We start from the raw sequence: 27,947 nt of genomic DNA on the forward strand, positions 1-27,947 counted from the left end.
TTGCAAATTTATTAAAAATACAAAACGAAAAAAAAAAAAAATTTTTTTATTATTTATATACGAGGCAGGCTGGTATATATATGTATATAGTACATAAATATTCACAGCCTTTGCTCAATACTTTGTTGAAGCACCTTTGGCACCAATTACAGCCTCAAGTCTTTTTGAGTATGATGCTACAAGCTTGGCACACCTATTTTTAGGCAGTTTCTTCCATTCGTCTTTGCAGAACCTCTCAAGCTCCATCAGGTTGGATGGGGAGCGTCGGTGCACAGCCATTTTCAGATCTCTCCAGAGATGTTCAATCAAGCTCAAGTCTGGGCTCTGGCTGGGCCACTCAAGGACATTCAAAGAGTTGTCCCGTAGCCCCTCCTTTGTTATTTGGCTGTGTGCTTAGGGTCGTTGTTGGAAGATGAACCGTTGCCCCAGTCTGAGGTCCAGAGCAGGTTTTCATCAAGGATGTCCCTGTACATTGCTGCATTCATCTTTCCCTTGATCTTGACTAGTCTCCCAGTTCCTGCCACTGAAAAACATCCCCACAGCATGATGCTGCCACCACCATGCTTCACTGTAGGGATGGTATTGGCTAGGTGATGAGCGGTGCCTGGTTTCTTCCAGACATGACGCTTGCCATTCTGGTCAAATAGTTCTATCTTTGTTTCATCAGACCAGATACGTTTTTTTTTTCATGGTCTGAGAGTCCTTCAAGTGCCTTTTGGCAAACTCCAGGCGGGCTATCGTGCTGCAGAGATGGCGATCTCTCAGTTTGGCTGGGCGGCCAGCTCTCTAGGAAGAGTCCTGGTGGTTCCAAACTTCTTCCATTTACGGATGATGGAGGCCACTGTGCTCATTGGGACCTTCAATGCTGCAGACATTTTTCTGTACCCTTACCCAGATCTGTGCCTCGATATAATCCTGTCTCGGAGGTCTACAGACAATTCTTGGGACTTCATGGCTTGGTTTGTGCTCTGACATTCACTGTCAACTGTGGGACCTTATATAGACAGGTGTGTGCCTTTCCAAATCATGTCCATTCAACTGAATTTACCACAGGTGTACTCCAATCAAGTCGTAGAAACATCACAAGGATGATCAGTGGAAATAGGATGCACCTGACCCTTTAATTTACCCTCTGCTGGGTCCTGTTCTGGGTCTTACCACTGTCAGTAACTCTTTTTATAATTCCCTTGTGTCTGACTTCCACCTGAGCAGAACCTAACATAGTTAAAGTTTGGTCAGTATCGGTTTTCAAATTCAAGAAACAGGTATTTAATTCTGGTATTGTAACTTTTTTCCATAACTTGGAAAAAATTGACCTATTTTTGTAAAATATTTACTATTACTGTAAAAATACCTTCAGATAATGGATGCTTTTTTCATCTTTGCTCACATAATACGTTCTCTGCCCTCCTCTGGACCTAACGCTCTTGCACCTTTCTCATCCTTGAAAGTTTGTTTCCCCGGTGGAACTTTTTGATCTACATTCTTGTCACATCTACATGCTTGAAATGGATGTTTCTGAGCATCGAGTTTGCAAATCCTTCACATCTTTATTGGTGGTGGCACAGAATGCATGCTTTATCCAATGTCCAGTCTTATAGTCAATCTCAAGCTCATTGTTTCTTTTACTGAACATAATAAAATATACAATATCTACATACTTTTGGTGGCAGTGATAATGATGATAGTGATGGTGGACATCCATCTTGGCTTTGAGTGTATGTGTGTGTGGTAAAAACTGTATACATTCCCTCCACCAAGCCTCTTACAGTACATCTACGTGAATGAAACACTCAGTGAAACCATTCACTCCTTTACCTAATCTTTAGACCAAATCTGCACAAGCACATTACGTGCTTTAAACTCAGTTTGCTGGTCGCTGCTGAGTCGTCGGGGCTGCCTTGGAACGACAAGAGCAGGGGTCCTCAAACTCGGTCCTGGAGGGCCGCTGTCCTGCAGAGTTTAGCTCCAACACTGATCAAACACACCTGAGCAAGCTAATCAATGTCTTCAGGATCACTAGAAACTCACAGCTAGGTGTGTTTGATCAGGGTTGGAGCTAAACTGTGCAGGACAGTGGCCCTCCAGGACCGAGTTTGAGGAACCCTGGACTAGAGGTATTGATGGAGCTGGGCTGGCTCTTTTAGGCAAGCCTGCAACCTTTAGCTTAAAAAGCTTAACAACTAATGCTAATGCTGCAGTGGTACACAGGGAAGGAGACCAGATGCTGTTTTTTTTTTATTTTATTTTTTTATGGATGCCATTGGAGAAGAGGCTTCACTATACTGAATAAACTATTTTTGTGAGGAAAACGTGTAGTATTTAGTGTAAAACATGTTGAAGATTAGCGAACAGGCTGTCAGTTCATTATAAGCTGTAAACTGTAAATTCAGCGTAGAAAAAGCTCTCTTCCATTGATATCCATAAAAAAAGGCCTCTTGTCTTCTTCACTGCGTACCACCAAAGCCGAGCGTTAGCCTTAGCTGTTAAGCTTTTTTGGCTAAATACTGCAGGCTTGTCTCCTGGCTTTGGCAGGAGTTGCCTTTTGACCAGCGTGCCGAAAGTCCGCTGCAAATGATCTAATGACATTACACGCACTGTGTAAAGCCAATGCAATGCAAAGTTGATTCTGAGTTAATTTGATTTAATATTTAATGTTTTTTTTTTTAAATGTTGTAGATTTATGTAGCAAATGAGAGACAATTTTGAGACAAGCACAATAATTAACATGATAATAAACAGCTGGCTTACTTTTCCATTTGTTGATATGACATGGTTATATTCAGATGGTAAATATCATATATTAAGTTGGGTGTCCACCTTAGAGATAACCACCGTATTTATAATGAAACAATCATATTACAAATATATGCTATTATCATATAATAAAATATAATTTATTTGTTACTACTGTAAAGCTATATTAAATTATTGTTGATGCTTTCAGAATCTTTACTTTTTTTAAATAATTTTGTTTCTGTATTTTTAAAATGAAAATTTTAATGACAGTACAGTATATTTATTGAACAAAAATGTATTATTTTATCAATCAAAATAAACCGAAAATAGTACAAACTTTGCTAAAGTGATTGTTTTTGATTAATTGAGACATTATTAAAAACACATTATTTTAGCTTAAGTATTTGTGTAAATACTGTGTGTCTTTTCCCCCATGCTGGTTTTACCCCATGTGTCTGTGGGGTAAAAGGCCCACCTTGCCTCCTCATACATTTATACGATTTTTAAACAAACAAATGACTTTTAGGATTTATTTTCATACAAAATCTGTTGCTCCATCAATGTTCAATAATTTATTTATTTTTTCACATTTTTCTTAAGGTGTACCTTTAGCCCCTGCTGTACCAACAATATCTTATTTTACTGTAAAAAATCACAGCAATTATTATCATGCTCCCACAATTCATAGCATAAATGTAAATATTTACTGTAAAATTTACAGCAATTGTTTACAACAATAACAAATAAAAATAAACATACATACAATAACTTACTGTATTTATCTGCATGTCTATATCACTATGTTACAGCTCCTTTTTGTGTTACTGAATTTTGCAGATAGGTTGTTCCAAGCATCTTGGAGAAAATGTCACAGTTAAAAAATGGCAGATTTTTAAATCACATACTGTACTTTTGGAGGTCCTGTGTGGAACTGCTGGTAAGATTAAAGGGAATGTTAACAGTTTTTTAAGACCTCCTCTGCCTTTACAGCAGGGCACAGGATTTATCAATGTTCTTTTGCAATTCAGTGTAGCAAAATAGTTTTAGGGGAATTTTTTTGTTTGTTTTCTACAGTTTTGTGCTCAAACAACAAGTTTAAGTGTGAACCCACCGATCTTGGATATGAGAATGCATTTGCTACCCTGTATAGCAACTTCATAGCATGCTGTGTTGGCTGCAGCCTTAAATATATATGTAGTTTGTGTGATGTTGATGTCCTTCTGCACTTGATTACAGGGCTAGCCGAACAAGAGGCTTCATATTTTGAGGGAAGTTTCTTTGGCGATGCTGGCATGAACCTTTGGGCAGTTGTTCTAAGTCACCTCAGTGGATTCATGTTTTCATCAAACTCTGTGTAAGGGCCATTGGCCCAAAGGCAGTCGAAGCCTGGCTCAATGAGAAGATGTAACCAAATGAGACTGCCACAACAAAAACTGCCTATAGGTTAGCCGCCACACTAGCTGATGAGTCCACCCAATGTGTCTGTGTGTGTATGTGTGTATTTGTCTGTGACTGAGAGAGAGAAAGTATATGGAGTGGTTCTTTGGAAGGACTTTGGAGTTACATGCTTGTGTAGATTGGGGTCTTCTGTCAGTGTTTCTCTGAGGGCACTTCTCAGTCACATGGCTGAACTTGATCTATTACATAAACCCAGAAAATCTGTGACCCAAGACTACCCCCATCAACTTAAGATATTTGGAGAAACTGAAGTTGACTTTACAAAGAGCAAAAACTAGCTGCTCACTTCAGCAGCCACTCCAACTGCATCATCCTAACATCTACATTCTGGGTAATTTTCTTTTACATTATTCAACTGCTTAAAAAAGCAAAAGCAAAAAGCATTCAATGACCACCTCTTTCAAATTACATGAATTCTTTTCTCACTAAGACCAAAATTCTATGTACCTACAGTCCAATTTGCATATTACATACTCTTTTCATAACCTAAAACAACATAATACAAAACTAAATCAGACAGAAGTTTGCTACATTTCTGCAGTAATACCATGTTGAAATATATTCCAAATCTAAAAAAATTAAATTCTATCAAAACAATTAAATGTATCTGAACACTTACACAGTTGGGGAGACCTTAGGAATAATTTTGTACTGTAATGTAAACATTCTGATGTAACATAAACTGCAGTGACATTTTTATTGTTTAGTGCCTGTTGTTAGTGTTTTTAGGTCATTGTTTTATTAGTTTTATGAGTTTAGAGTGTGTTTGTTGGGTGACAACATTTGCTATTGTTATGGAAGAATGAGCTGATTTAAGATTTGTATGAAATGTTTTGGTAGTTCAAGTGCGTTTTGAATTTGAAATGACAGTTTTTAAAATTGCTTACACAATTTCTGAAACTATTCCTCCTTTTCTTGAAACACTACACATAAAACCATAAAGCACACAAACAACATGAAAAACATCACACATCTCTTGCAAAGCTTTCAAAACATTTGAACTCTTCTAAAAAATTTGCTTTTGCGTAGTAACTGTACACACAAACCATCAAATGATTAGCCATGGATTAGGTTTGACATGCCAAACTCATGGATATGACAAATGTAAAACACTACTCTCTTGTGTCTTTTGCTTGTTCAGTGTTCAGTGGAGTGTACAGGAGTTTGTCATAGACCTCACACGTGTGTATACAGTATGTATGCACAACAAATTGATAATCTTTAGTTATTGAACTGAACTGAATCAACACTGAACTGACTTGAGCTATATAATGACACTATTGGCTTGTAAGAGCTGCTTTAGAGCAGAATTTATTGTGAAGCTGCTTTGAAACTAATTTCTTTTCTGAAAACATTGAGTTTTTGAGTTTCTAAGTGATCAATTTATGTATAAAGTGATTTCACACATTATCATTTGGTGTAGGTAATCTGGAAATGAGTGTGGCATTTAAATGGCAGTGTTTTCTATATGAAACACAAAAGTTGTTAATGATGTGTAATGTAGTAAGTTTGTTTTACAAATGCAAACTGAGTGCAAAGCAGATAATGTGCTTGCAATTCTGCAGACTTGGTCTGAAGATTAGGTATATGAGTGAATGGTTTCTCTGAGTGGGCCTCAAGTATCATTTTTAGTGTGTGAGTATTTTTTTTTAAACGGTAAAGCTGTTTTACAGCAAAATTTTAATTTGAATTTGTGAATCTGCTTTGAAATAATCTGTATTGTATAAAGCGCTTTAGAAATAAAGGTGACTTGACTTGTATGCATATTCAGTATATATTTATAAAATAAATAGAAATGCAAGACTGAAAAAATATTTGCTTCTCAAAACACTGAGTTTTGGTTTTTGAATAAATTAGGTATATTTACACTATAAACAGAAATGCTAGGTTGTAATAATTTATATATTTCTCAAAAGACTGAGTTTTAATTTCCAAGTGAACAAATTAGGTATAAGTGTTTCATGATCACTGGATGTGGGTAATCGGTAAATGAGTGTGGCATTTAAATGGCACTGTGAAACCAAGAGCTGTTAGTTTTGAATGATGTGTCTTCTGTCAAGTCTTCGTCGTCGGTTAGGAACCTGTGCTCTTTGATACCAATCTTTCATTTGAAAGTCACATTCTTAGTATCTGTAAAACCGCATTTTTCCATCTTAAAATATTGCTGATTACCTACAAAGCACTAAATGGTTTAGCTCCCCAGTATTTGAGCGAGCTCTTAACGCATTATAGTGAAATTACAGTGATTATAGTGAAACGTATTGCGTTCTCAAAATTCCGGCCAGTTGATAATACCTAGAATATCAAAATCGACTGCTGGCGGTAGTTCCTTTTCCTATTTAGCACCAAAACTTTGGAACAGTCTTCCTAACATTGTCCAGGAAGCAGACACACAGTAAAAACACATCTCTTTGACATAGCATACACATTATAAACTTCTATAATTCAATGTTAGACTGCATAGATTAGGTCAGCCAGAACCGGGAACACTCCCCATAAATCCTGATGTACTGGTGCCAAGCTGAAAGTTGGTAAGGAGAACTGTGTGAAGAGTGTTGAATAAGAGACCTAACTATTGAGAAATGTGTCCAAGCAACTGTAAAAAATAAAATTATTAAATTAATATTTTAAGTCTTGGGATACAGGGTGATATGTGCAGCAATATCTGTGATATGTTCTGTGCTGGAAGTGGGCAGAGAGGCATGGCCTTTGGAGGATGGAAGCCAACGGCCCGTCTGAATGGGTCGGCTGCTCATCCAGCCCATAGAGGCTTATAAGGACACGCATGTCCATGGAAGTCCACCAGTAGTTTTCTGCTCACTGAACATACATTGCTCTGTCATAGCATATCTATAGCCAAAGCAATGGTTGAGCACTCCCTCTAGACAACGGCCTTTCTTCTGTAGAGCTGTGATAAGCAGAACAAATTAAAAGCAGAACGATATTAAAGTTTGTCTCTGTCTTTCTGGATTAATGATAAACAATTTATTGTTGGAGTTAGGGTTTATACAGGGCCTTAATAAAGTTACTCATAGTTAATAATATTATATAATACCCCCCTCCCCCACCCCCACCCCCCTACCCCCCTTCCCACCCCCCTACCCCCCTCTACCCTCCTCTACCCCCCTCTACCCGCTCTCCTCCCCTCTACCCCCTCTCCTCCTCCCCCCTCTTTATACTTCCTCTCTGGACAGTTGAGTATGCAAAACGAGCTAGACTCAGAGATGAGTGTGAGGCTTGAGTGAGACAGACGGTCTCTCATGAGCTGTCCACAATGGGCTTGCGGGATGCGGAGCTGTCTGTCTTTTGCGCGCTGCAACTTTTAGACAATAATAAATCACAATTCCATTTGACTGTGGACAGGCAACCACAAGTGGAATGCTGAGACGCCACCACAGTTTTGCGGAAAATTATGACCGGATGGAGCGTGAGTCTTCTGAAGGTGTTTCCTTGGCGCAACTTCCTAAGGTCTGTATGTAGTTTTTCTTGTTGTCTACAACAAGTATAAGAGGCGAATGATATAAAGTGAGCATCACGCTAAAATTATTATTTTACTTACTTTTTTAATAGGAATGGTTGCATTGGTTCTTAGTATTTGGTAATTCTTCATGTTATGTTACATTTTGCAATTATTCAAGTAGAAGATGTGTTTTAAGTGACCTGATTATGAGACATATTTGAAGGTACGAAGGAATGTGTGAAATGTAGCCTACAGTAGTATAATATCATAATGACTTATGAATGAACATCATTATAATCCATTACCATAGAAATTTGGGTCACCTATATTTACTTATTTATCACAAAATTCTTAGCCCTTTAATTTATTTAAATACATGCTCTGTACTAATAAATATAATTTAAATGTAGCTAAATCTGCTGCTTTGACTCCTGCAAAAGGACATTCACAAAGACTGTTGCCAACTGTATTAAATGGAAAGTAGCTAAACCTGCTCGAAAAGTCGCTGTCGCTAGGTCATTACTTACAAATTGTAGTCGGTTACTGATTCCAAATTACATGACAAAAATTGCAGTTAGTAATGTCATCCATTACATTACACATTTAAGCGAATATAATCAGACTTTTTTGATTACTTTTAGTAGGTGTGGGTGAAATGACAAAATCTTATACGTGACTGCAGAGGTTGTACACATGGACTGTGACTTTGGATTGTGCTCTCAATAAACTGTGTTTGGATCTTCAATTGTTGTGCTCAGTGGTCTTTGCAACCAATTCATAACAAGTACATGGTTAAATGACTCACTGAGTGATGATTCAAATAAAGTTTTCGTCAGGAGTTGATTAGATTTGCAATTTTGAGAAAAAACTTCTTAAAAGTGAAAGAAACACTGCACCAGGGGAAAGATGACACGAACAAGCACAAGACAGAGCACAAAAGGGAAATTAATAGGAAATAAGGAGTGTAAGGGAAACAGGTCAATTTAGCTCAAAGGGAATTCATAATTATGTTTATAGGGAATTTGACAGAATCACATATTTTACAGCCAAATTAATGAATCGCCGGGCGCTCATTTGAACGGGCTGTAACAACTCTGCAGCACATATTAACTCTTTCCCCGCCAGCATTTTTTTTTTAAGTTGCCAGCCACCACCAGCGTTTTTTTGTGTGTCATTTTCACAAAATTTTCATGGTCCCCAGAATATTTTGTTGTATAAATCTGAACATGCAATATATCAAAAGAAAGAACAGACCCTCTGCTTTTAAATTAATCCGTTTTATTCTAACTTCATGCATTTTTTTTTTTCCTAATCAACTCTTGAAGGTGGGTAAGTTTCATACAAAAAGCAACATTTCGAGCAAAATGCTGAGAAAATTGCGTTTTTGTCAAAGACTAGTCAAGTCAAGTCACCTTCATTTATATAGTGCTTTTTCAAAGCAACTTTACAGTGATAATAGGAAATTAAAGTAACATAAATTGTTTTGGCTTTACAGCAGCTCTAGAATAAAGTTATTGTCCAACTAAATTTAGTTTTGATTGATTCACTTCCGTCACAATGATCATTAGTTATTAACTTAGGGGCCAGACACTGTTACACGACACCGTTTTAACAGAAAACCCTTAATGTGCCCCGGCCGCTCATTTGCACAAAACAGTGCCTGGTGGCTCGAGAACGCAAACCATGAAATAGATTCCAAGGTACAAGCCTTGAAAAATATTAAAAAATAAATTAAAAGATAAAAATGTTATCTCTGCACAAACTTCAAAAAACGCGAACCTGTGAGAACGCTGACGGCGTGCACATGCGTATTATGTGTTTATTCTATAGGTATGTGCGTTTTAATATTTAGGTGTGCAGGTGTGTAGTCCTTCATTAAAAACCAACCCTCAACAAACTACTTGTCTGGCCTTAAAAATGTATAATACAGAATTCATCGCTTCTGTGTAGCCACGTGAACCAGAATTATCCCGGCGACGATTTATCTGTACAGAGGTAAAGGGAAGGGAAGGAGGCCTTCACAGGGGAGACACTAGTTGACACTTCAGGACTGTGTTGTCGTCGTGTCCAGGCGCAGGTCCTTCATCAGAGCTTGATACGACATGGATCCGGTGGACTGCGGTAAACCGTCTGTAGATCCTCTAGGAACCCTTTAAAAAGGAGCGGTTCTCTGAAGAACCACACAGGTTTCCTGAGGAACTCTTATATTAGGCACTGTGTGGAACCACTTTGTGTACCTCCAGGAACCAAATTTCATTTTTTAAAAATATTTAATTTCATGTTGTTACTATGGCTACCTTTCACTTCTATTATAATAAACAAATTGAACCAAATACAAAATAAGAATTGTTTATTACATATTTGATATTCATTTTTATACACTTCCATGCACATGGGAAAAAAGCTAACTATAGATTAATATCAATGAATAGACAAAAAAAATTGTATAATACATAAGCAACATGAATAATCAACCATGTATATAGATAAAGAAAAGACATCTCAACAAAATGCATGGAAACACATATGTTCCATGAAATAAATCAATGTAAAAAAAAATTACATTTTGACTAATTAAAAATGTCCATCTTTACTTTAAAACATTTGTGTTTCAGTCCGATGGTAAGTCTGACATCACTGTTTCCAAGTCCAAAAGCTCTATCAGATGCCAAAAACAAACAAACAGTGCTAATATGCACTCATTGTGCTGTAATATTCCTGAAAATTATGATCCTAACCTTTATCTCTATACCGAAATCTCAGATGGTTAGTTATTCAGCTATTTTGAATTAAAAAATGTTGAAGTCTGGGTTGCCGTGAGACTGGAGACTGTAATGTACACTATGGCTTTTGAAAAGCTTAAATGTGTGACTTGAATCAACAGTGTTCATAAATGGTTGTTTAGTATTTTCATGAAACAAGATAGAGGAAGTAGAAGTAGAGGCTTCGACCCGGAAACAGTATTAAGGTGAAGTAAAATGATCTGTTGTTCTGTGAATGTTCACTGGTGAATTCCAGTCATTTCAATAAGAATCCACACGATCAGCAATTTTCGTTTGTGGTCAAAAATGTCACTATGGGACCAAGTTGGTGTGAGGTACTAAAAGAGTTATGATAGTTGTGAAATTTAAATAATTTCCTCGGCCTTGTGACGTTCCAAACCTGTTTGACTTTCTGTCTGTGGAACCCAAAAGCAGATCTCAGGCATAATGCAACCCCTGTCACCATTCAATTTCACTGCATGAAACACAAGCAGAAAAAAGTTGTGTAAATCATTCATGAAACCATTCTTATGTACAACAATTTATGTAAAAATGGTTAAGCTCCAAAAATGTCCCAGAAAAGATCCTAAAATTAATCAATGAGTTCACAACCAAATGTGTTATGGGTTGTGTTGTAAGTCTTCTGAAGCCATATAATAGCTTTTTCCCTTTTTTTTGTCGAAAAAGACTAAACTTAAGTTATAATTCAGAGTTAAAATGTCTTATATTCAAATGCAAATGATAAAGATATAAGAAAAAAATGCATGGCATTATTTGTGAACCAAACCTGTGATATTATTTTTCTGAGTAACATGAATGAGATTTGAGAGCATGAGGAAAGATTTTCAGAGAATAACTGATTAAAAAAACACAAGTACACAGTCAAACAATACAATTTCACACAGAGAAAGTACTTGCATGTGGTGCTGGTAACTTACTGTAATTCAATGTTGCCACTGAAATGTTCAGATTATTTTAGAAATGTAGCCTAATGGTTGTTCTGGGGAAACAAAAGAACAAAGCTGATTATTCACAACATAATATTTATTGACCAGTAAATGGCTTTAAAATGGTATTTGAGAGAATGAGGGCGCCTGTAGTAAGTAAAGTTAGGCTAAACAAAAACAGACCAAACTATATTAACCTGCTTTTGTTATTCATAACAAACGCCAATGACGACAGCAGGAATCAGCTAAATTAGTTAGGCTATCAGCAATTTGAAGACACAGTTGTACAGAATATGTTGAATTGAATGACTAAATCAATCTAAGACAATAAGTCAATCATTTCCATTTGTTCATTAGATCAACGTAGTTAGCATCGCGGCTAAAACCTTCATACCAGATACTGTGCAATAAACGAGTGGTAAACACTGTAAAAACGTAGTAATGTATAATAAATTTAGTTTATATATATACAGTGCAATGCATAAGTGAATACACCCATGCTAAAGTTGACTAAAAAGAGGAATAAAAAATCATATTTTGGAAATTGAACTTAATGCCTTAATTTAAAAAATTAGGAAAAATCCAACCTTTAAGGACACCAATTTTCTTTGTGAATGAATAATGTATCGTAAATAAATAAATGTTCTTCCTTAAAATACATGGTGCATAAGTGAGTACACCCCTATGTTAAATTCCCATAGAGGCAGGCAGATTTTTATTTTTAAGTATTTTTAAAAAAAAAAATTTAGGATACTATGCATCCTGATAAAGTTCCCTTGGCCTTTGGAATTTAAATAGCCCCACATCATCACATAGCCTTCACCATATAGAGATTGGCATGGGGTACTTTCCATAAGATCATCTCTCAATGCAAATCAAACTAGCTTTTAGGCTAACTGAAATAAAATCATGCCAATCTCTAGGTATGGTGAAGGCTATGTGATGATGTGGGGCTATTTTAATTCCAAAGGCCAAGGGAACTTTATCAGGATGCATAGTATCCTAAAAAAAAATATATAAAAAAATACTTAAAAATAAAAATCTGCCTGCCTCTATGGGAATTTAACATAGGGGTGTACTCACTTATGCACCATGTATTTTAAGGAAGAACATTTATTTATTTACGATACATTATTCATTCACAAAGAAAATTGGTGTCCTTAAAGGTTGGATTTTTCCTAATTTTTTAAATTAAGGCATTAAGTTCAATTTCCAAAATATGATTTTTTATTCCTCTTTTTAGTCAACTTTAGCATGGGTGTATTCACTTATGCATTGCACTGTATATATATGTGTGTTTGAATATATAGTGAGTAGACTGTATTTATGTTTATTTGGCGAGTTTAAAAAACCTTGTAATGGAGAGCCGAACAAGCTTTGAAGAGAGGAGCCGTTACTTTCAAACCCGATGACGTCGATCAGCTGAGCTTTGTTGCGCGCGAGCATCACTGAAGTGACGACAGCAGAGGAATAGCAGCAGTTTCGCAGAATAAAACTTTTCTCCTCCTGGTTCTTCTTCTTCATATTATTAATATTATTATTATTTAGTGTTGTTGTTTAAGGTTTAAATTACTTAATAAAATAGCCTAGGCCTATACTAAATAAATGTAAGCTACCCAGGTGAAAAAGATGTAGGCTACTGTTAAATGTATTAAAAATGCATTAAAGTATATTTGTATTGTAGGTCTACTAAAAACACACTCAAGTACATTTTTAATACATTTAATAGTCTTTTTCACCTGGGTATGTATACTGAATCAAACTTAAGTAGCCTATAATAATAATAATAATAATAATAATAATAGGATAATAATAATCTTATTCTGGCCTCACTGAACCATTGGGTTCCTCCAGATGCTGGCTTTAACATAAGAGATCTTCCAGGAACCACTTAAATGTTAAAAGATCTTCCAATAACCCTTTTATCGCATTCAAGTTCCTCTATTTTCCCCCAAAGCACTTCGAGGTCTCATGGTAATGAAAAGGTGACTCCAGAACCTCTGAACTAAATACAAAGTGCTTAAAGGATCCCATAAGTTCCAGCAAGAACCTCAAAGATTGTCAATGCTCCTCCTGTAACCCTACTATAGAAGAAAGAGCTTTGAGGCACCTAAATTACATTTTGAAGTTCCTTGAGTATCCAACAGGATATTTGAGGCTCCTTTAGTTTTTACAGTAATCAGCCATATTTTAAAATTTATACGATGTTTAATAGGGAGCCAATGCAGTGTTGACAGAACCGGGCTAACATGGTCATACTTCCTGGTCCTGGTAAGAACTCTAGATGCTGCGTTTTGGACCAGCTGTAGTTTTAGGCCGCTGTCGGTAGCCTAAAAGAGGCCTAGAAATAGGGTTTCGTTCCGACAAACGGGGCACTACTTTTTCTTTTGCTCAATATGTTCAACGTTAATAAAAGGTATCCAAGCAAAAAGTTCTCCACGCATTATCCTGCAGTTAATGAGAAAAGTGTAATTTATTGGCGCACTATATTGACTGCGTATTGAGACATATAAAACTGTTGAGCTAGATTTTCAACCAATCAGCATCGAAAATGTAAGTAGGTCAGAGCCGAAATCAAGCCAATATCACTACGCACATGTAAACATGGAGGAGGACGTAAGCAGCGCATCTTCATCTGATAGCGGCGATCAAGCTCGATAAACACCCGTAAAGTGTATTCTTCATGACTGAAAAGATGGTGGGAAAGGTCCGCAGCCCTTTACTGAAGTCCGATGGGAAAAAAATCAAGCAATGTGCGTAGGAATGGCTCAAAACGCCGGACACATACGGAGCTAACGTTAGCTATTGCTAATAAACATGTTGCCCTCCTGGACAAACTGGTCTCTGATGTCCCAACAACTACGGGTTTCACCCGGCCTGCTATCAGCGTTTTATAGACAAAAAAACGCTTGACTTGTGTGTATGTGTGTGATGGGTAGGTTTAGGGGTCGGGTTAGTGTGTGTGTGTGTGTGTGTGAGAGAGAGATGGGTAGGTTTAGGGGTCGGGTTAGTGTGTGTGTGTGTGTGTGAGAGAGATGGGTAGGTTTAGGGGTCGGGTTAGTGTGTGTGTGTGTGTGTGTGTGAGAGAGAGAGAGAGAGAGAGAGAGATGGGTAGGTTTAGGGGGTCGGGTTAGTGTGTGTGTGTGTGTGTGAGAGAGAGATGGGTAGGTAAATAAATAAATCAAAATTAAATCTTGTTTACAATAATCATTCCTGTGAATATGTACATGTAGTGCAGTTACTGCTCGTGTATGCAAATTAACAATTCACCATTAAATGTGTTATTTTTAAAAGTGTTTTTTTTTTTTTTTGTATACTTTTGAGTTTAACTTGGAGTGAGATTTGGGGAGATTAGGGGGGGTTTGCAAAAAAAAAAACTTGCATCACAATAAGTGTATTGTGATTGTCAAAACATTTTAGTAACTAAACTGAATTTTATTAAGTTTAGTGACAACATGTTACAATGTTTATATGGTAAGAATTTCTGGTAAGATACGTTTTTTTTTTAAAACAAATTTCTTACATTAGAAAAATATCAGTCTACACATGCGTTTTATATTTATTATGAGGGAAATATACATGCATGCGTGACACAAAAAATCTTTAACTTTTAGGTAGCAAAACATTTTTTAGTAATTCTGTAAATGACACCAAGCAAACCAAAGGTAATAGGCTACTACCCACCGGATGAAGAAGGACATGTTCTCCACAGAACATAATATATTCATTTTATTTTTTGTGTTCGCATTTATTTAAACCTGCCCTAAACATGGCTTTACTGGACTATGTCACACAATACAAAGTTACACCAGCAAGAGGGAGATGAATGAAATAAATCGCCATACAAATATATCTGAAGCGGTAATTTAGTCTTTATTTACAAACTTGGACACCACACGCGGCTATCGACTGACCACGAGCAGGTATAACTTACTTGCATTTTTCATTCGCGGTCTTGCTGTTTTTTCCCTCCGTTTTTTTTTATTTTTTTTTTACAATTACATTTTGGGCTAAAAGTGTGTTGTAACGCAAGCGTTACCGAACATGTACCAAGTAAAATATTACTGAAAATTGATTAGTAATGCCTTACACTACTGCGTTACAGCAAAAAGTAATATGTTCCTGTAATGCATTACTTTTGTAACGCGTTACTCCCAACACTGTCAGCTGGTAGTATTATTTAAGGTTAAAAATAACTCAATATAATGCGTTTTTTATTATAATAACAACTTTATTTAATGATATAAGTACAAATATAATTAAAGCTGCAAGCAGCATTTATCGGGGTTCAAGCATTTAAGGCCTTTAAGCACATAAGCATTTAAGACATTAAGATTTATTTAGAAAGCTTTTAACCACTGAAATAATAGATGGAAAAGTCCATTTACAGCCAATACAGGCAATTTACCATAGGAAATATATGGTTTTCAAAGCTTTTTAACAGTTATAGCGCCACCTATCGTCTGATCTACATGAAATTTTGCATGTTTGTTCAGAATGTTATGGCACATATGCTCACCAATTTTCGTGAAGTTCTGAGTTTTCGTTTAGGATTTATAGGCTTTTGAATGCATTTTGCCACGGCCATTTTCTTTATGACCCAATATACCCATGTGAAAAATGCAAAAGTTCAACTTTTTTTGATAATTATTGATCTAGAGAGTACAGAGAATTGTCCTAGACTGGTTTGGTTCCGATCGGGCGAAAAACCTAGGACTAGTTCGCAAAAGTAGGTTTTGAACATGTTCGCGAATATTTAATGAACGGTTTGATTGACAGCAATTGTTCTTGAGGCAAAGTTGTTCACCATGAGCAGCTCTATCAAAAGATATGCATTTTGTGACGATAAGTGTAACACCACGTGATTACAGAGCCATAAAACTCGTTAGTGCCAACTAGTGGCAGTTTTCTTTCAAAATTCTTACAGACCTCTAGGGCCATGAGTAGAACATGCCCATCGAGTTTCGTTCCGATCGGCCTCCGTTAACCTGGTCTAATAGGTGCTCAAACTTCATTGGCCGATGGCGGCCATGTTTTTTGAGATACGCCAATGTCCTCATAGACATACATGCCACCTTGGACCAAGACAGTGCATACCAATTTTCAAGTCAATCGGACTAACGGTCAGGTGGTTATAGCCTGCTTTATGTTTTTTTCATGTTATAGCGTTTACCATGGGAAATATATGGTTCTAAAGCTTTTTAACAGGTATAGCGCCACCTATGATCCGATCTCCATAAAATTGTTTACTGTGACCTCAAATTGAACCCATACACATGTGTACTAAGTTTGGTGAAGATATCTCATTTACTTCTTGAGTTATAGCCATTTTAGTAAAATAGGCCCCTCCCACAACAATGTACCATATTTTAGTATTATTTACTATGATTCTAGCATGATTTACGTAGTTTACCATGATTTTATCTTAGTTTACCTTGATTTACCATATTCTAGCATGATTTACCATTATATACTACATTCTAGTATGATTTACCATTGTTTACTGTGATTCTAGCATGGTTTACCATAGTTTATCATGGTTTATCATAGTTTACCATGATTTACCCTGTTCTAGCATGATTTACCATGATATACCACATTCTAACATGATTTACCATAGTTTATCATGATTTATCATGGTTTACCATGATTTACCCTGTTCTAGCATAGTTTACCATGATTTACCATGTTCTAGCATGATTTACCATGATATACCACGTTCTAGAATGATTTGCCAGGATTTTAGCATGATTTACCTTGATACACCACATTCTAGTATTATTTACTATGATTTACCATGTTATTAGTGTGATTTACCATGATTTACCACATTACTAGCAATTATGTAAAGAGTCAGTGCAAATGAAGTGATAAACACTGACAAAATATGATTGTGTTATAATAGTTATTGTTATATAAGTGATTTTTTAGAGTCTAAATATAAATGTGAGCACATGTGAAAAGCACATGTGAAAAGACTTCATTAATAAGTAGAATGGCAAGCAGAGAGCAGTAGAAGACCACTTATTGGCTCACTTTCACTTTAAACTTCATGATTTGCACCAGTTTTCTGCACTAAATCAAACCAGTTTTTCCATGTTAACTCCATAATGCATGCTTACACACACACACACACACACAAATACGTTTTTTGGATATGTTATTGAGAAAATATATTTAATTGTCTATAGGCATTTCTTTGTGATCTAATAATATAAAACTATGTTACCAGTATAGGGCTGTAGCAATTCCTCAATTATAGTCAAGTACTCGATTTAAAAAAATCCTTGATTGCAATTTACCCCTCAGTAATGGGCAAAATACCGAAAGTGTTGCATTCCACAGACGAGAATCCAACAACCGCAGAATTACACAGTTTTCTAAGACAACGCGATATATTTAAAACCATTTGCAGTCATAATATAGCATAGTGCTATTGTGAAATCACAAAGGCTGTGATTCAGTTAAATAAATATATCCTCTGTTTTTTTGTTTGTTTGTTTTTTTCACAGAGAAGACCCTTCAATTACATGAGTGCAGAGTACATGTTAAAATTACCTCAGCTCCGTCCACACAGTAAATGCTGCTCCAAGCAAACTCAGTCTCTGCAGTGCTGTTTGTTTAGGTTTCCAATAACGTGCATTTGGGAACGCAAGTCAGACGCAGTTTGTGTTTCATAGTTGCACTGTTATCATTTATATTTGTGGAGCTGGGTTTCTCAAACTGCTGTTCATCGCGATTTCAAAATAAAAGTTTAAACATCGCGATTTTAAAATAAAAATTTAAACTCTCGCTCTGAGTTTGCATACTTTGATGTGCACATGTTCTCGTTCAAGAAATTACAGTGCCTGTAGCATTTCTATCGTACAGAAGTGGCCAAATATTAAAGGTTAAGTTGACATTTGAATTAATTGTTTGGACAATATTAAACAAGGATTTGATAATGCCTTAGTGCGGGGGTCGGCAACCCACGGCTCTAGAGCCGCATGCGGCTCTTAAGCGCCGCCCTAGTGGCTCCCTGGAGCCTTTTCAAAAATATGAAAATGGAAAAAATATTTTTTGTTTTAATATAATTTCTGTAGGAGGAAAAACATGACAAACATTCTTAAAACCCTTTCGCACGTACGATCACATCGGTACAAACTAAGATGGCGGCGCCCATCGCGCATACAGCTCAACTAACGCGATCGTTATAAAGGTGATTAAACAACAAAACACTTCCACTTGCATATATTTGACAATCGGAATATCAGATATTTCATGCCATATCTAACAAATTTGTGAATATTTTGAATAAAAAAGGAAAAATGACATAAAAGCAGATCATCATTCATTCAGCTCTGTTGTTGCTGCGGTGTGTCACGTGACACGCAATGACGCGTCACCATGGAAACCATAAAGTGACACACGAAAAACTCACGCTGGGGGGGTCAGTCAGAATATTTTAAACTTACGTGTGAAAGGGTTAAAGTTTTTGAACGTTGTAAAAATAATACACGAATAAATAAAACGAAACATAATACATTAAAATTATAATGGAAGTTAAACTTAAAGCACCGTAGTCACGTGGTGCGTCATTCTCTCCAGGATGCGCTGCAGGGAAAATAAACATTTAATCATGAATGCTCATTATGTAACGTTATTTGTAGCCTTCTTAATAAAGCTAATATAGACACTTACAGCATGTGTTGCCTTCATTATAAGGCTTATATAAGGCTTTTAATTTTTTGCGGCTCCATACAGATTTTTTTTTTTTTTTTTTGGTCCAATATGGCTCTTTCAACATTTTGGGTTGCCGACCCCTGCCTTAGTGTAACAACAACCAGGCCGCTGGCGCCCTCTGCAGGCATTTGTTATTTATGTACATAAGTTATGTTTATATTAGTTTATATAATTTATTTTACATGGGTATATTTTAACAGTGTTGTTCAGTAAAACCAATATAATTACTTACTTTGATACTTTACTTGAACCAATTATTGTTGCTTGTTATTATATATTTGTATTTTAAGTCATTTTAAAGGCTGTTGTTAACTTGAATCTATTTTTTATCCGATTACTTGAATAGAATACTCGATTACTAAAATAATCGATAGCTACAGCCCTATCATAATAAAAAAGATTGCTTTTTAAAGCATTTGTTTGTTTCCCAATACTGAAAGCTAATGAAAAGATCATATGTAATCTTGCTGCTCCCTCAAGTGGACAAAAGTGGTATTATAGCTTACATTTTACAATTGAAGTGTTTTATGAATGAGTGAATGAATGGGAATTTGTTTTTTCACTTATATCTCGGTAACCAGAACGCGAAAAATTCTGAAACTCAGAGCATAGATAGTGCTCGAGGAGCCCTGTTGAATGAGACTATCACTTTGTTTTTGGGCGATTAGGGCCGGAAGTTATTACCGTTCAAAGGCATATCTTTGAGGCTTTTATCTCTGGAATGCCCAGGGCAAATAACACCACATTTGAATTGAAGCTAGCCAACGACGGGCCCTTTCCAACGAGCTCTCACACAAGGTTCGAGGTTGTCTGGGTCAGGAGTTACGGCCGTTCAAAGCCGACTAGCGATGCCCGAGGGGCGCGCTCCCGAGGCCCGCGACGACACGTTTCGATCAAGAGCCTGGAGAGGACCTTACCATCAAAATTTGAGCGCGCAACGACTTTCCGTTTTTGAGTTATGAGTGAATTTGTATTCGGGGGCGTGGCTTAAATGGACGTTTTACTTTCTGTTTGTGACTCAGCTGTCAATAGTAATATTCCAAAAGATTAATTTTGACAAAATGTGATTGTAAATGTTAAAATAATGATTTTATAAAGTCTAAATATGAATTATATAACAATATTAGGGAGTAGTATGATGAAATGACAGCAGGGGGCAGTAAAATACCACTTATTGGCTTAATATGTCATGTTATATCATTTTCACCTTTTTAACTATTACAGAGGCAAATTTTGTCCGATCTGTCTGAAATTTTTCATGCTTATTAAGAGTCATGAACATTATTATATGAAAATTATATGATCATAGATGGAAAAGACCATTCACAGCCAATACAGGCAATTTACCATAGGAAATATATGGGTTTAAAGCGTTTTAACAGTTATAGCGCCACCTTTGGTCCGATCTCCATAAAAATGTCCATGCTTCTTTAGCACGTTATGACACATATGTGCATCAATTTTTGTGAAGTTCTGAGTTTTCGTTTAGGATTTATAGGCTTTTGAGTGTATTTTGTCACGCCCCTTTTCTAAATGACCCTGTTACAGCCACCCAAATGCAAAAGTTAAACTTTTTTTTGATAATTATTGATCTAGAGAGGCCAGAGGATTGTCCTAGACTGGTCTGGTTCCGATCAGGCGAAAAACCAGGGACTAGTTCGCAAAAGAATACTGTTCCTTCATTAATGAATAACTACACATGAACAAATTAATAATGCACTATTAACATTGTAGTAACTAGGCCTACAATTAACTAACAAGAAACTCTGATTAACGAATTAGTAAGTCATAGCGTTCAGTCGAATGTGGTAGTTCACTATTAGCTAATCAGTAACTACTATTTTTCATACCTCACTGAAGACTACTAAGAATTACTATATACAGGTTCATAATTAATATTAATAATGCATAATATATAATAAAGTAATGGTAACTCATTAGTAATTAATCAAGTGTTACTACATCCTTCTAAAGGAACTACTAATAATTTGGATCAGTATTCTAAAGTGAAAAACATGATAAATACCTAATAGTGACTGAAGTCATTGTAAGCTTTTAAGGCTTTTGTAAGGTTTTGGATAGTAATGACGCAAGTGTTACTACATCTTTCTAAAGGAACTACTAATTATTTGGATCAGTATTCTAAAGTGAAGATTATGGGAACACACTAGTAATGACTAAAGTGTTACCAAATCCATTGGAAGGAATTACTATTCAAAAGCTTACAAAAATCTCAAAAGCTTACAATGACTTCAGTCAATATTAGGTAGTTATCATGTTTTTCACTTTAGAATACTGATCCAAATAATTAGTAGTTCCTTTTGAATGATGTAGTAATACTTGAGTCATTACTAGTGGGTTACCATTACCTTTTATTATAAATTATGCATTATTCATGTTAATTATGAACCTGTAGATAGTAGCTCTCTGGGAGGTATGAAAAAAATAGTAGTTATTGATTAGCTAATAATGAACTACTACATTCATCTGAGCGCTATTACTTACTAATTTGTTAATCAGAGTTTCTTGTTAGTTAATAGTAGTTACTAGAATGTTAATAATGCGTTACTTGTTTGTTCCTGTGTAATTATTCATTAATGAAGGAACAGTATTCTAAAGTGTTACCCAAACTGGTTTATTTTGTACTTCAAGTGGTAATTCAGCATTTTTGGGTTTATATGATAAACAGGTTTGAAAGTGCAAAATTCCCTATGTTTTCCCTTTTTTTCAAAATGGGCACCTTTAGCATCATTTTTCTCAAAAACTGCAAGGTTGTGTGTGGAGAACTTTTTCCTAAGGAATCTCTCTATATTTCTGATGTTAAATATAAAAAAAGTAGGTAGTTCCCCACTTGGTGGAACGAAACCCTATTTCTAGGCCTCTTTTAGGCTAACTTACCGACAGAACACTAACCCGACCCCTAAACTTACCCATCTCTCTCACACACACACGCACACACACACACACACACACTAACCCGACCCCTAAACCTACCCATCACACACATACACACAAGTCAAGCGTTTTTTGTCTATAAAACGCCGATAGCAGGCCGGGTGAAACCCGTAGTTGTTGGGACATCAGAGACCAGTTTGTCCAGGAGGGCAACATGTTTATTAGCAATAGCTAACGTTAGATCCGTAGTGTCCTACGTTTTGAGCCATTCCTACGCACATTACTTGATTTTTTTCCCATCGGACTTCAGTAAAGGGCTGCGGACCTTTCCCACCATCTTTTCCGACATGAAGAATACACTTTACGGGTGTTAATCGAGCTTGATCGCCGCTATCAGATGAAGATGCGCTGCTTACGTCCTCCTCCATGTTTACATGTGCATAGTGATATTGGCTTGATTTCGGCTCAGACCTACTTACATTTTCGATGCTGATTGGTTGAAAATCTAGCTCAACAGTTTTATGTCTCAATACGCAGTCAATATAGTACGCCAATAAATTACACTTTTCTCATTAACTGCAGGATAATGCGTGGAGAACTTTTTGCTTGGATACCTTTTATTAACGTTGAACGTATTGAGCAAAAGAAAAAGTAGTGCCCCGTTTGTCGGAACGAAACTGAACGATACAGCTCACGTACAGCGGCCTATTTGTTTATTAAGCATGCAGAGTAACCACCCATAATAGCATTACAATAATCTAGCCTTGATGTCATGAATGCATGAACTAACTGTCATTGAAAGCATATGTCATAATTTAGATATATTTTTAAGATGGAAAAATGCGGTTTTACAAATACTAGACACATGACTTTCAAATGAAAGATTGGTATCAAAGAGAACACCCAGGTTCCTAACCGACGACGAAGACTTGACAGAGCAGCCATCAAGTGTTAGACAGTATTCTAGGTTATTACGTGAGGAAGTTTTTTGTCCAATAATTACAATCTCTGTTTTTTCAGAATTAAGTAGTAGGAAATTACTAGTCATCCAGTTTTTTATATCAGCTATGCATTCCATTAATTTTGTCAATTTTGTAAACTACATTCAGATTGGATTCTGAACAATGATCAAACTATATGTGGCACAAGAGCGGTATTACAGGTAGAAAGAATTTCGACTACGCCACCCGGGGAATTTCGCCCCGGGAAATATGGACAACACTCAAGTTACTATTACTAGGTCACTCAGGTTCGATTCTCTAATAAAGGTAGGCAGAGACGTGGATATGAAAATATACAAAAATTATTTATACAAAGTTTAATTTAAAGCAGCAGGGTAGTCAAGTTAAAAAGGCAACCTGGAGCTATACTGACAAGGTTTTGAGTTACAAACACATTCAAGTAAACAAAAACACATTTGAATAAACACACACTCTTTCCATACACTGGTTACACAGACACCATAGAAAAAGACACAGACTAACAGGGCTGAGGCAAACCACGGGAGGAGGGATCACTAAACTTAATTTGCCAAAAGCACACTCACACACACAGCAAAGACTTCAAAAGTGTCACGGCAAACATTCGAAGAAAGCACCACCACCACCACCTCCACCCGTGGAACCTCAGCACCTGAAACGAAAAATCACAAAAAAAATAATTAATAACCAAACTTCAACATACCAACTGCACTAAAGCCCAGTTGGATGATGTTTAGGGTACGGTCATGAGCAGATAATATCACCATTAATAGACAATCACAAATAACATACAAAGGTGTAAACACAGACCATAAATAAATAAATAAATAAACTCAATTCACGCAATGAGCTCACAAGCAGATAGTTTGGTGTTCCATTTTTGACACCAAGTGTTAACCTCAAAAGTTCAATAAAAGAAACATTAAATCAACAAATAATAAATAAAACCAGACAGCAACGGTCCCCCTCATCAGTGGGGTGACGATCTTCTCACAGATGGCAAAAAGTTTGTATTGCACACGGTAGCGACAGTGGAGCAGGAAAATACGATGCGCTCTTAATCTGGCAGCAAGGAATCGACGGGGCTGTAATAGCTTTTTATAGCACCAGCAGGAAGAACAAGATCGCCGGACGAGAGGGAAAATCCTAAGCCAAATACAAAGAAACACTAAGATTTATGCCTCAATGGCTAAATTTTCAGCTCGTAACTACATGCGCAATAACACTTACCGGAAGTAGACGATGCATTCGCACAATGTGCTTGTCCTTTCACAGGCACGGGTACTCAAATCATGCAATCCGCTGTTCGATAGACTACAGGGACACTGCACATAACTCAACACAATCAGCCGATCCTAAACCCCCAAATAAAGACAAACAATACGCTTTCCATCAACAGTTCACACATACCTGAAAGGCGAGCAACCAGCAAATGCAACCACTGCGACAAACCGAAGGAAAACCGGAGAAGACAGACAAGCTAAACACAACACTAATAATTAGTCCCCTACATACAAACAAACTAAAAACGGAAGTTGCTATATGCTAACACACATACCTACAGCCACTGTAAACAATGGAAGGAGGCGGAGTCGAACGTGACGCATCCCGGGCTACAGCCAACCAGCTCTTAAATAGGGTGGATTACCTGCTGATAGGTGCTCACTAATGTCCATCACCTCATTCATCCGGTTACATATAGATGAAGTAGAGTGAGTCCATCAACACCCCCAAAGCTTGCACAGTCATATAGCACTTCCTGGGTCGACATTTCATTCAGTAACTTTAGGCTGTTTTGATTTATATGCTGTTTATTGTTGATCACATTTTTTTTTCATAAGGATCTGCTTACATATGAGATCACTCGTTTCTGCTTCTTCTTTGCCTGTGTTTTGATCTGGAGATACTGTACTCATTCAGGAGTACTCACCCCTACGTTATAACAGTGATAATACAGAAAGCTGTAAAAACTCGTCAATGGCAGGGAGTTAATATTCGGAATATAGTGAAAACTATTATTAGCACGGCAACAAAATCATCAGATTATAGATTTTAAGCACATACCACAAGACACTTCTCTTAAATACAAACAATACTTTATTGAACTATTCTAATTAACGGAAACTAATATCTAACACATAAACCCACACATTCATACAAGTTGCAGAAAGAAAGAGAGGAAAGAATGAGTTTTAAGTGAGTGAAATAATTAAATCCCAAGTTTCTCGCAATATATACAGTTTATAAGACCTGACCTGAATGAACTATCAATTGTTAATTTAACCCTTCAATCATTTCTTAGACTGAGTTATCACATTTTATATCAATGCACCAGTTCAGCTAGAATCTGGAGGCGTTACTTGCATTTGTTACTGTTCTTTGAATGGGGATCCCAGAGGGCTTTTCCCAGGTTTTCTGGAGGTCTTGTTGTATCTGGAGCTACGTCATGGGAAGCCAATCAGCGTTGGTGTGCTGGACGATTAATGAGCGGAGTCTCGTGTTTGAAGATTCAAGACTCGTGCTCAGATTGATATGGTTAAATCTACGTCATCGTTCGTTACTGTCTTTTGTTTACGGTATACAATCGCTGAGCTGTAGGAAGCCTCGGGATCAAGCTGTAGTTCAGTTAAGCAATGAGCATTTTTGTTTTTGACATGCACTGTGCACCAGTGGCGGCTGCTGGTCTTTCAAAGAGGGGAAGCTCATTTTCGGCCTACATCATACAAATTGTCCATTTATTTATACGTAAATTCTGCCCAACGTTCCTTTTCAAGAAAATGCTCTGTGACCCTATATCGTTCCAACTAGGCGTCTTTTCCAGTGACTTGACCAGTGTCTTCTCAATGGCCAGCAGAGTTAGGTATAATTGTATAAATGTAATAATATAATAAAGGTATAAATAATAATATAATAAAGTATAATGATAATACTACTAATAATATATAGGCTATTTTTAATTATTTTAATAATTATTGTTTTAATTTTTACTAATAATATTATAAAAAATATAATAGGATAAGTAATAATATAATAAAGGTATAAATGTATAATTGTGTGAAATGTATTATGAAAAATGGCTAGCAATTTCGACAAGCAAATACCAAGAAAGAGGTTGCAGCAGTTTGTCTTTTGACTATCACTTGAAAAATCCGCGATGGGACTGAGCTCCAATAGCTTCAGCGGCAGCGACTTTTTATTGTATGAAATCGCTGCCAATCAAAAGGAGATGCAGCCCCTCCAATCATCACGCGGAAGCCCGGAGTCCGGGCCAGCCCACTCCTCATTCACCCCCAGAGACGCTGAGCGTCCGTGGGCGGGACATAATCGCAGCATTTATCCAATGACCGCCTAGTTTCGAAGCGCTGGAAAAAACTGTTCAGAGCAGCCCCATTGAAGTCAATGGACGCTGGGCTTCAACAGGGAAATGCACTGTCTGTGACGCTACGGGAATGTATGAGAAGGAAATCGAGTCAGCCGACCTGCTGTATGTAGCTGATTCTGAATGAACTAATGTTTTCTAACGCATTTTTAGTCAATAAAATGTTAACACAATAGTACATATTTGACCATTAATTTTTTTGACATTATAGGGGAAGCCGAGCTTCCCTTGCAGTCTTAAAGAAATCCCCACTGCTGTGCACGGTAGTCCAATCACAACAGACTGAGCTGTCTGGCCAATCAGTGCAGAGTACAGTAGCGGAAAGGAGGAATTTAGAGTGATTGAGTCGTTTGAGAATCAATGAAAAATGTGGTTATGTGCAATGTTTATTATGAGAAAATGAAACAGTTTTTTAACCTTTGATGCATGTAAACCTGTTGTAGGAGACCTCCAAAACAAAATTAGGAGACTTTAAAATAGCATAATAGGGGCACTTTAACTTGTTTTGAGGATGGCACACTTGCATTGCACAGGGATCTTGCTGCGTGTTCTCTCAGCGCATCTTATGTCGAGGCGAGTCGGTACTGGTAATGGAAAAGCGCCATTAGAGAACCTCATGTTTGCTCAGGGCGACGAAAGGAAAGGGTGTGCGGAAAACCCTTATATGGACATGGTTTGGGCATGTTTTTTGCAAAATACTAACCTAGTGTACATGATCGCTCTTTTAGAATACTCCAAATTCATTAACGTTTAGACAAGGTTAGGAACAAATCCATGTGCGTATGCACATTTTGAGAATTAGGCGTAAACTTTTTGTGAGAACTTCTCCTGTGCGTATAAATATGAATAATCCATGCAATTGAGAATGAGACTCATTGTATTTAGTTCGGAGTGTGACCATATTCTCATTCCCCCACATAAATCAGCGTTATCTTATCAGTCACCTCCTCTAATGGGCCTACCCTTTTCGCCACCTTCTCTGGGCCAGCATCCTCTAACCTGGCCTTTTTAGGGGACTTTCCTCTCAGGGCGAATTTTCCTGTTAGGGGAAAAAAAGTCCTTTTTATGGGACTTTCCTCTCATCCTCTCGATGCTTAATTGCTTTTTACCTGACATCTTTGAAAGACAGGTGCAATACTTAATGCATCCATGGCCAGGATATAATTATAAAATATGACATGATTTTAAAAGTGACCTATAACATCGACTATGCAATACACTTTAATTTATTTAGTGCTAATAAAATTATTATGCCTATTTGGAGAGAGAGATGTTTATAATGTGACTATGTCAGTCACATTAAAATAATATGAGAAAATAATAATATCAGAAAATATGACCTAGGCCTAGACTACTTGTTCTGAGCAGGTGTTGTAAGTGCTGTAAAACTGTTGGCTAAGTTACAGACACTCATGAAAAACTGATGCTAATTATCTGGGAAACATTCAAGCAGTCAAGTTGTCACTGTTTGTGTCAAACAAGTTGTGAATTTGTTGTAACACAGCTGGTTCAGTTAAGCAGCGAAGGCAGGTTGGGTCGAGATCAGGGAATATTCTGCTTAGTTTAGCTCTAGACCAATGAACTCTGAAATGCACTACCTTGAAC

The 27,947-nt window shown here is 36.8% G+C and overlaps 1 protein-coding gene and 1 long non-coding RNA gene across 8 annotated transcripts in view; one reads left to right on the forward strand and one right to left on the reverse strand.

The window, feature by feature from the left end:
- gjc2 (gap junction protein gamma 2) overlaps positions 1-27,947 on the forward strand; it is a 114,227-nt gene that overhangs the window by 52,263 nt on the left and 34,017 nt on the right. For 2 of the 4 annotated variants that reach the window (XM_084120557.1, XM_084120559.1), the window contains exon 2: positions 7,561-7,665. The exons of 1 other annotated variant lie outside the window; for it this stretch is intronic. The gene's annotated coding sequence lies outside the window, so the exon portion shown is untranslated. Of the gene's footprint in view, positions 1-7,417; positions 7,666-27,947 lie in introns of those variants that run through there. One more of the 4 variants, XM_084120558.1, reaches the window with a different exon arrangement.
- Positions 9,992-24,544, reverse strand: LOC311085965. Of its 4 annotated transcripts, XR_014606977.1 has the most exons (6): positions 24,522-24,544; positions 24,374-24,443; positions 24,194-24,288; positions 23,530-24,109; positions 11,358-11,419; positions 9,992-10,894 (listed from the first exon to the last, which is right to left on the reverse strand). It is a non-coding gene; the product is annotated as an uncharacterized lncRNA (long non-coding RNA). The 4 variants fall into 4 exon arrangements; XR_014606978.1 differs by having other exon boundaries at positions 24,374-24,523; XR_014606979.1 differs by lacking the exons at positions 9,992-10,894; positions 11,358-11,419 and having other exon boundaries at positions 23,292-24,109.

The sequence above is a fragment of the Abramis brama genome (assembly GCF_963993115.1).
Source record: "Abramis brama genome assembly, chromosome: 7".
Lineage (NCBI taxonomy): Eukaryota > Metazoa > Chordata > Actinopteri > Cypriniformes > Leuciscidae > Abramis > Abramis brama.